The sequence below is a fragment of the Lampetra fluviatilis genome, chromosome 18 (genome assembly GCF_964198595.1).
Source record: "Lampetra fluviatilis chromosome 18, kcLamFluv1.1, whole genome shotgun sequence".
Classification (NCBI taxonomy): Eukaryota; Metazoa; Chordata; class Hyperoartia; order Petromyzontiformes; family Petromyzontidae; genus Lampetra; species Lampetra fluviatilis.
The window spans coordinates 5,220,625-5,228,980 of NC_136292.1; the positions used below are offsets into that span (position 1 = coordinate 5,220,625).

The window sequence follows — 8,356 nt, forward strand, 5'->3', positions numbered from 1 at the left end:
GTGCACCAAAGAGCGGTCACGTGCACCAAAGAGCGGTCACGTGCACCAGATCGTTCACGTGCACCAAGGAACGGTCACGTGCACCAAGGAGCGGTCACGTGCACCAGATCGTTCACGTGCACCAAGGAACGGTCACGTGCACCAAGGAGCGGTCACGTGCACCAGATCGTTCACGTGCACCAAAGAGCGGTCACGTGCACCAAGGAGCGGTCACGTGCACCAGATCGTTCACGTGCACCAAGGAACGGTCACGTGCACCAAGGAGCGGTCACGTGCACCAGATCGTTCACGTGCACCAAGGAACGGTCACGTGCACCAAGGAGCGGTCACGTGCACCAGATCGTTCACGTGCACCAAAGAGCGGTCACGTGCACCAAAGAGCGGTCACGTGCACCAAGGAGCGTTTGCGTGCGCCAAGCGGGCACGGTCTATGGATGAGTAATTTCGTATCTTGGGGACGAGGGGCAACGACGTTGTTGTTTGTTTGGAACGTTATCGCGCGCCAGCATTTCAATGCGAGGCACTCTGCAATTAATCAAAATCGCCAACAGAGTGGGTCTCATCGTTCTGTGCTTATATGGATTAAAATGTCACTCATAAGGAGTACATGTAGTGTGTGTGTTTGTGTGCGTGTGAGAAGCACGAATTTGGCCACCAGGGTTCGGATACCCGCTCACGGTCAACACAAGTGACGAGTATCTGAACCGGTCCTGGGCCTCCCCTAGGTCGACTCGGCCTCAAATGATGACTTGGAACCGGTGTGTAAATATTGTACCTTCACTTGAAAACTATTATCATTGGTTTTGCCCGCATCATCGTTTTGTGGTCTGCAACAACAAACATATTATAACACCACTACCAACAGTCCATCTAGATGAAAAGCAAACAGTCTGTTTTGTCTGTGTGCATGCGTGTCTCTTCTCTTGGGGCGTCTGAAAAGACCAGTTCTTCAACGGTGTACAAATAATCCGCAACACAAACTGACAAAAAAATCGATGCACGGAGGGGAGCGAGTGTCAAAACCCTGTACATCCACTGCTAAATGGAAGCAGGGAAAGATAAATATGTCTGTGTTTGTTTATCCTGGATCTACTGCTGCAGCTCCTGTAAGTTATGACATCTGTGGATCTTCGCCACACCGAGCTCGTGCGTGCCGGCCGACGATCCTACGAAATGTCAAAGTATAAGTGCAACGAGTGGGGCATGAAGATGTGACAGCAGTCATCAGTTATATTAATTGTCCGGTCCCATTATCATGTTATTATGTTCATTTCCCATCACGCGATCTAAATTTAACTCTGCCGAGGTTTTTTTTGTTGCTTCATTCCCCAAGATAATTCGTTTTATAAATTAATTTATGCTTTAATTAGGTAATTAAATTTTCAATTTTAAAACCGAACGGAGAGAGAGAAAAAAAATCGTTCAGCGTTGGGAATTTGGCCGACGCTGCTCAGCGATGCCGTCTCGGACGATGCAATTGACGCGGACAAAACGCGGCACAGTGCTCTCCCCGGTTTTATTTTTTAATTTACTACTGTCGAGCATTTTTAAGTTTGCACTTACCGTATTAATGTAATTTGTTTACGCTCGTTTATCCAGGAAAGCCTCTCCCAGTGTTCAGGAGGATTCTGGTAAATGTTTGCATCATTCGTGTTTTTCAAATTCGTGAGTAATGTTCTTAACATTTGGCAGAGTTGGACCATGACGCCAGCCCACAATGGCCTAGCTCTCATGCCAACGGCGTCACAGGACCCATGGCATCTACTGTGAAGCGTATTTTACGGTTAATGCATCGCATGTGTTAACCAGGGCGGCCTACTGGATTTGAACCACTAACGCCTGCGGCAAGATGCGAACGCGATACCATTGGGCCAGGTCGTTGCAGCCGCACCACTGTTCTTTGGATAAAAAAAATGAAACAAAAGAAAAAAATGAAACAAAAGAAAAGAAAAAAAAAACGCCAGCCCTAGCCAGCATCTGGACTAATCTTTCGAAAATTATACGATACATTTTTTAAATTAAATTTGCAAATCGCGTGAGTAATAGCTTGCATGATGACATCATTACACGTGGACGCGAGAGCGTAGCGTCGACCGATGAAAGATGGAGACAAAAATCACTGAGTGAACCCTGCGCACCAATTGTGTGTGTTTTTTTTTAAAAATTCATTCAGCTGACAATAAGTGAAATGAGATCAGACGCGTAAGAAAAGGGTTTTATATCTGTGATTAATTTTGAGTGGGGGTGAGATCAGGACAGGAAATATAGTGGTCAAGCAGTATATTTGGCAATTAATATAGGCCACAGGCCCTTTTATTTGAATAATTATTAGGCCACACCAGATGTCACTGTAATAGCTTTCCACCATCCGTGTGTAACGGATTTGAATTGCCAGCATCTCTGCCAATTAGGCATAAAGTACGAATTAGACCGCGATTGTAGCCCAAAAAGGAATATAATAAACGTATCCTCTCAGAAAGTGGAAAACGTAATAAGAGGACGTCTACCAAGGAGATGGAGCCATCAAATTAACCCGTGCAGTTGCCAAGTGGATAATTACATCACAGGATCGTGAGAGATGGCAGAGGTTATGGGAGGCCTTCGTCCAGCAGTGGATTGACCATGGCTGGTGATGACAATTGTTCAAGTAAAATATTCCCAGGAGGAGGTCTTTATTGATGAAGTGTTCAGGTCCATGCAAGCGGCATGTATATGGAAATTTTAGGCAAAATAGAGAAAAAAAATATAACTTTTAATATTCTTTCAATGAGAAATATTCAAATCAAGATGTTTAAAGTGAACTATTTCCTGACGAGATGAAAATAATAATAGATATATTAAAACTAATTCTAGGTGAGCAGTAAAAAGATGTCCTTATAAGATATGTATGTACGCTGAACTTCTTTCGCGCCGTACATAGTCAACCGTGGTAACCAGGGGCGCGGGGGATGAACAAACTAAAAACAAAAATCAGATAATTGTTTTTTTTTACCCTTTTATCTGGCAACAAAACTGACACCTTTATTTTACAAGGAGTCATGTTTGCATAAACCACAATACCTGCAGTCGTAATGCAAACAAAAAACATAACTCTGATAATGTATGCACTGTCCTTGAAGTTGATTGGTCCACACCCGAGACAGCTTTCCTTAGAGCCTAGTCTCACATGGTGTTGGACCAGATGACGCCAAAAGGCGCACAACTATATTTTAAAATGCATAGCTTCCTAGTATCGGAGGGAAGAGCGTTCCATACGGACGCAGAAGCGCATCTGAAAGTGCGCGATGCAGTGACCGTCTCTGATCGATAGCCAGCCAAAAGCCGCTTCTGCTATTGCTTCGAGGACGGCCATTCCTGAACCTCTCATCATCTCACTCAGGATGGACACGTGCAAGGGTCACCAGCCAATTTACTCCCATAAATATTCACGATATGAGAATTTATCCCAACATCAATTTCCTCATCGCTTTTTTACTTGAATTTCACATTCGTGTTGTATTTATCTTGTGCATTTCCGTGCTTCCAGTGGCTAACATCGATTACGTTACAGTTCTTCAAGTGCAGTTAACTCAACAAAAAGCCTCCCGCAAAGCAATCATCGTAACCTTACAACGTGTAACACGTAAAACGCGCGTGCTGTTCGTCACGCAACAATAGTTCCGATAAACTGGTGATTTAAATGATTATGATGACGTCATCGTAGCCCGGGTGTGCCTTAAATAACCGACTTTTTTTTAAAGAATTAATGTAGCGTGTTATACTTCTGCTCTTGGGACTGTTAATTACGTACTTTAATAGTTTCATTATATCCTATTCCATGCTCGGCTTAGCAATGCAATACCAAGTATCAAATAGGTCAATGTTTTGGTTTACTCTCCGACACACCGGTGTGCTAAAGTACTAACTAAATTGGCACGTTGTGTTGACGTGACAACCCTTAATAATTATTGGCTGTGTGGGGTGGTGGTGGGTTTAACGGCACATTTATATTTGCGAGATCTAACCCAAAACAAAAACTCTTGCTGTGGATGTCACACCTGATGACGATTGCTTGTGTTGCAGTCGAAACGTCGTGAGAATTTGATTGTTTAATAATTTTGTTATTTTTTTATTTCCTTTCTACGTGACTTTACCGAAAGAACCAAGAATATGAATCCCTGCAATCACGTAAGCTTTAAATAAAAAAATAAAAACCCTTCAATTATGGACAATATTGGTCGTGAAAGCCTTACTAGTACGTGTAAAAAAAACCCTCCACATTTCAACGCGTGAAAACAGCGACAACCCAAAATGGGGGTTTACAAATCCATTAGGTAAAAGGTGCAGCCGTGCAGTTGCTTGCTTGTGCAGCCGCAGCAAAAAAAAGAAATTGAGCACAAAAAAAAAACATCCGGCACAATGCGCCTCACTCCACGTGAACTATCGCATCGGCCGTGCCAGCTCCTCTCTTGTATTTAATCTCGAGTCGTTGCTGCCGCCGCTGCTGCCGCTGCGTTACTCGTAACAGAGATTCACGCGGCAATTAGCGCGCTACGAAGAAGTAATAACAGCCGGGAATAAACGGATTCGCGCCCAACGTCCAAACGCCGCCGACGGAGGTGCTCCGATGTCAGCACGCGCTACGATATTGTCGCCGGCGATGATTACCACCGCATTCCAAACAAAACAAAAAAAAGCGAAACTCGTACGGGGCCCCGCTTGGCAATCGAGCAAGGCGAACCAAAATAAGAGGCAAAGGTAAAACTAAAAAATACGACTCGCTCAACAGGGCGAATAACACACGAAACATTTTTTTAATTAGCAGTAAATAAATTCGCGTTATTGCGGGGGTCGTGCGGGCGGAGTGCGAGACTCATGAAGACTCCCTCGGCTGGCGAATTAGGCTGCGTTTCTTATAGGCAACGGTGGTGATGCGAGAAGGTTAACACGGTAGCCTGACGACCTTCGGTGATGAAATAAAGAACAAGCATCGATGTCCTCATGAACACACACACACACACAACGCACTCTAGAGCGTCGTCATCATCGTCGTTGGCCATGGTTAATCCACCGCTGGATTAAGGCCCTCCCCCCTCTCCCCACCGAGTGCCTCCACCTCCTCCCACGATCTTGTGACGTTAATTATAATAATTACACTGGTCAACAAAAAAAAACATTTTTTTCTGGCCTGGACTTTTGCAGCTGTTCTAGACTAATTTCAGGGTGCTGATTCCAAATCTGATCTCAGATTTGCTCTATCACATCTCATTTGTATGCTATCGGCATACCCCATTTTCATTGATGCTACCCGAAATTAACTCTGTCACTTATGATTGCAAGTTGTTGCGAGTCAGTGACTGCTTTAGTGTTAAAATATGGTGCTGTATTTTTAGGATAGTGTGTTTATAATATCATTTTATGTAGATATCCACATTTATTTAATATTTTTCTTCTGCAGTTTTTATTAAAAATGCAATATTTTATATCTCAAAAACCTGACGTGATAGACAAAAACTGGTGCCAGATTTGGAATCAGCACCCAAAACTTACCTTAAAACCGTTGGAATACCTTATGCCAGAAAAAGTGTGTTGACCAGTGTAATCCAACTAGCACACACATGCACACGAGGAGCAGGCTCATTCGCGCAACATCACAAGTTTCACGTGGACTCTGGGCATCCGCAAGTAAGCAAGCGATGCAAGCGGCTGGAGCAGACGGTAAATAACTGTCGCGTGGCTATTCAATTAAATCCCCCCACTCTTAGGGCAGGTAACGGCTCAATGAGACCAAACGTTGATCATATCACAAGAGCAAACACTTTCTAGTGGAACGTGTTCAACAAAATAAATGTCAGTTAAACATCGGAAGCAGAAACATATTTTCTGTAGTCCACTGTTAATATCGCGGTTTATTCGAAATTTTTTTTAAATATTGCATTGTTGTGCGGAGCGTTGCTTAGTTGGGATGTGGATCAAACACGGCGTTAACAAGAGTTTAATCAATGTGAACACCACTGAAAGCGTCGAGGTTTAGAGCCTGCACTTAATGATGTTAAAGATTTTCCAAATCGCACGTAATTTAGTAGCGTTGTTACTACAGCCATCTGAATTAAGCCGGACTATGCCTTGCTTACCAGCCAAGGTTGCACACGCCTCGCCAAGTACAATGGGGCATTTGGATGCTGTTAAACAGGGAATGGGCGAGCATTGCCTCAACGCCTCTCGCCGTGGGTCCATCAAGGTTGGATACTGGCCGCGTGTCGTTTCTCCGTCACAGAGAGTGGCGTCTTGCCCACGTGTCCCTGTGAGAAGTGTGTGCAGCCTCTGTAGGTCATGCTGTGGGTGTTGGGAGCGGCGGTGCAGCGGTTTACCGCGCTGCGCTACGAAGCCGGTCGCCTGACTTGGAATCCCGCTCACGGCCCACACCAGTGACAATCATCCGAACCGGTCTTGGGCTCCAAACGAGTGCCTTGTGCAGTGCGCGTTAAGGGCGTGATGCTTCTCGTCTCACTACGGATCTTCATCGGTGCTGCTCGCCAATACAGTCTGTTAAAGAGGCTGTACGAGGCATCTTTGCCTTTGTGTTGTTCATTGGGTTGTCCACACACCACCAACGACCACGATATTTTGGACAGACAAATTGTTGCGTTTTTTGAGTCCGCGTTTTTCTGCTGCGAACAAGGCGGCATAATTTCCGATTCCCGAAGCTTTACGAACACAGTAGCGCATGAACGGTTAAGCTCAGTACCGAGTTCAGGAGCCAATGGTTTCATAGATAAGATACAATTACGGTGCAATAGTTAAGTTTAGTTAAACATTTGTTAAATAGGGGTTTTGTCTGTAGCACTCGGAATAACGTGGCAACAGTAGTTATTGATACAGCTATCGTACTGTGACGGTTCCACCTGAAGACGGAGGCTTGTGTTGCCTCCGAAACGTCGTGATTTTTTTAAAAAAAATTTTATTTTACTTTTATAAATTTTAATAAAAAAAATTTTACCTACGTGACTTTACCGAAAAAAAAACCTAAGAATATGAATACGAATTATTAAAAGGGGTTGGCACATTTATCTTGAACTTCTTTCACGCCGTACGTAGCCAACCGCGCACATTGGAGGTGCAGGGGTGAAAAACAACAACCAGCTCAACTGTATCTGTAATCGAACCAAGGACTTCCACCAGGAACCATGAGCGAGCATAGGACATCCACTCCAAATGACAGCGTATACGCAATCGGAAGGGAGCGAGTCAATATCTTGGCTTTAGGTGGACTCAACCCATCACCCTTACAGGGTCGATAGAATGAGTACCACTTTGTCGGAGGTGGGGAGTCATTGCCCAAATGCATCGCGACTCGCCCCCTGCCATTGGGAATGCAGAATGTCCACCACCTGGCTCTGTCGCGTTGTAAACAGGGAATGGGCGATCATTGCCTCAACGCTTATTTGAAGCAGCGAAGCAGCGAAGCAGCACCATCACTCGAATGTGGTCTCTCCCACGGCGATGCCCGGCGCTCACCGACAACACAGCTGCGGGACATTATCGCAAGGTCTGAGGTGAAAGATTTCAGCTGGGGGGGGGGGGGGGGGGGGCGGCGGGAGTGGGGGGGGGGGGGACCCTGACCGCGGAGAGAAAATATCCCGGCCATTGGAGCACCCACCTGGCCGCGCTAAACAAGACTTTTAAGTGACACCACTGGCGAAACATTTTTTTGTCTCTCTTCTGCCGGTTGTGCTGTTGGTGCAGCAGCTCTCACCCCGATGCGCTTTCGCCTTTGTCACCGCTTGTCGTCGGGCACGGGTGTCCCGACGTTTGGCCGCACGAGCTAGGAGCTGCTTTGGGTCCGGCACGTGGATGCGAAACGTCGGACATCACGCCGAACGATAGATTCCGCAGCACAACGCGAGAACACACCGGAGAGCCGGGCTTTGAAGTGATTCATCCGGGCACACAGCGTCGCCAAGATCCTGAGCCGCAGCTACAATGGACACCTCGTGCTCGACTTACGGCACGTGCAGAATTACCGCGTCGAAAGTGGCGAATATTAATAATTAAAGTACACACCCCCCCCCCACCACCACCCCATTATCCTGGGATAATAATGCACAGTTGTTACACCTTTTAATGACTGGATTTCAATCATTCGCCACACCCACGTGCATCACACCAAATTACCCAGCGAGTCAATGAATAGCTCCTCTTAGCGGTTGTTGATTTGAATAAAGAATCGATTAATTTTAAACATTGTGTTGGATGGGAGCGCCTCAAGTGGCTGCAGGGGTGATGTGAACCCAGCGCATTGATCATCATCATCATTCTCAGCCATTACCAATCTCCTGTTGCATGGCAGCATCCCCACATCGTGACCATCCCAACA

The 8,356-nt window shown here is 45.7% G+C and overlaps 1 protein-coding gene across 1 annotated transcript in view; it reads right to left on the minus strand.

The window, feature by feature from the left end:
- Positions 1 to 7,912, minus strand: part of LOC144937017 (glycoprotein hormone alpha-2-like) — a 28,104-nt gene extending 20,192 nt beyond the window's left edge. The window contains exon 1 of the mRNA XM_078864258.1: positions 7,894 to 7,912. The gene's annotated coding sequence lies outside the window, so the exon portion shown is untranslated. The remainder of the gene's footprint in view (positions 1 to 7,893) is intronic.
- Positions 7,913 to 8,356: the final 444 nt, after the last annotated feature.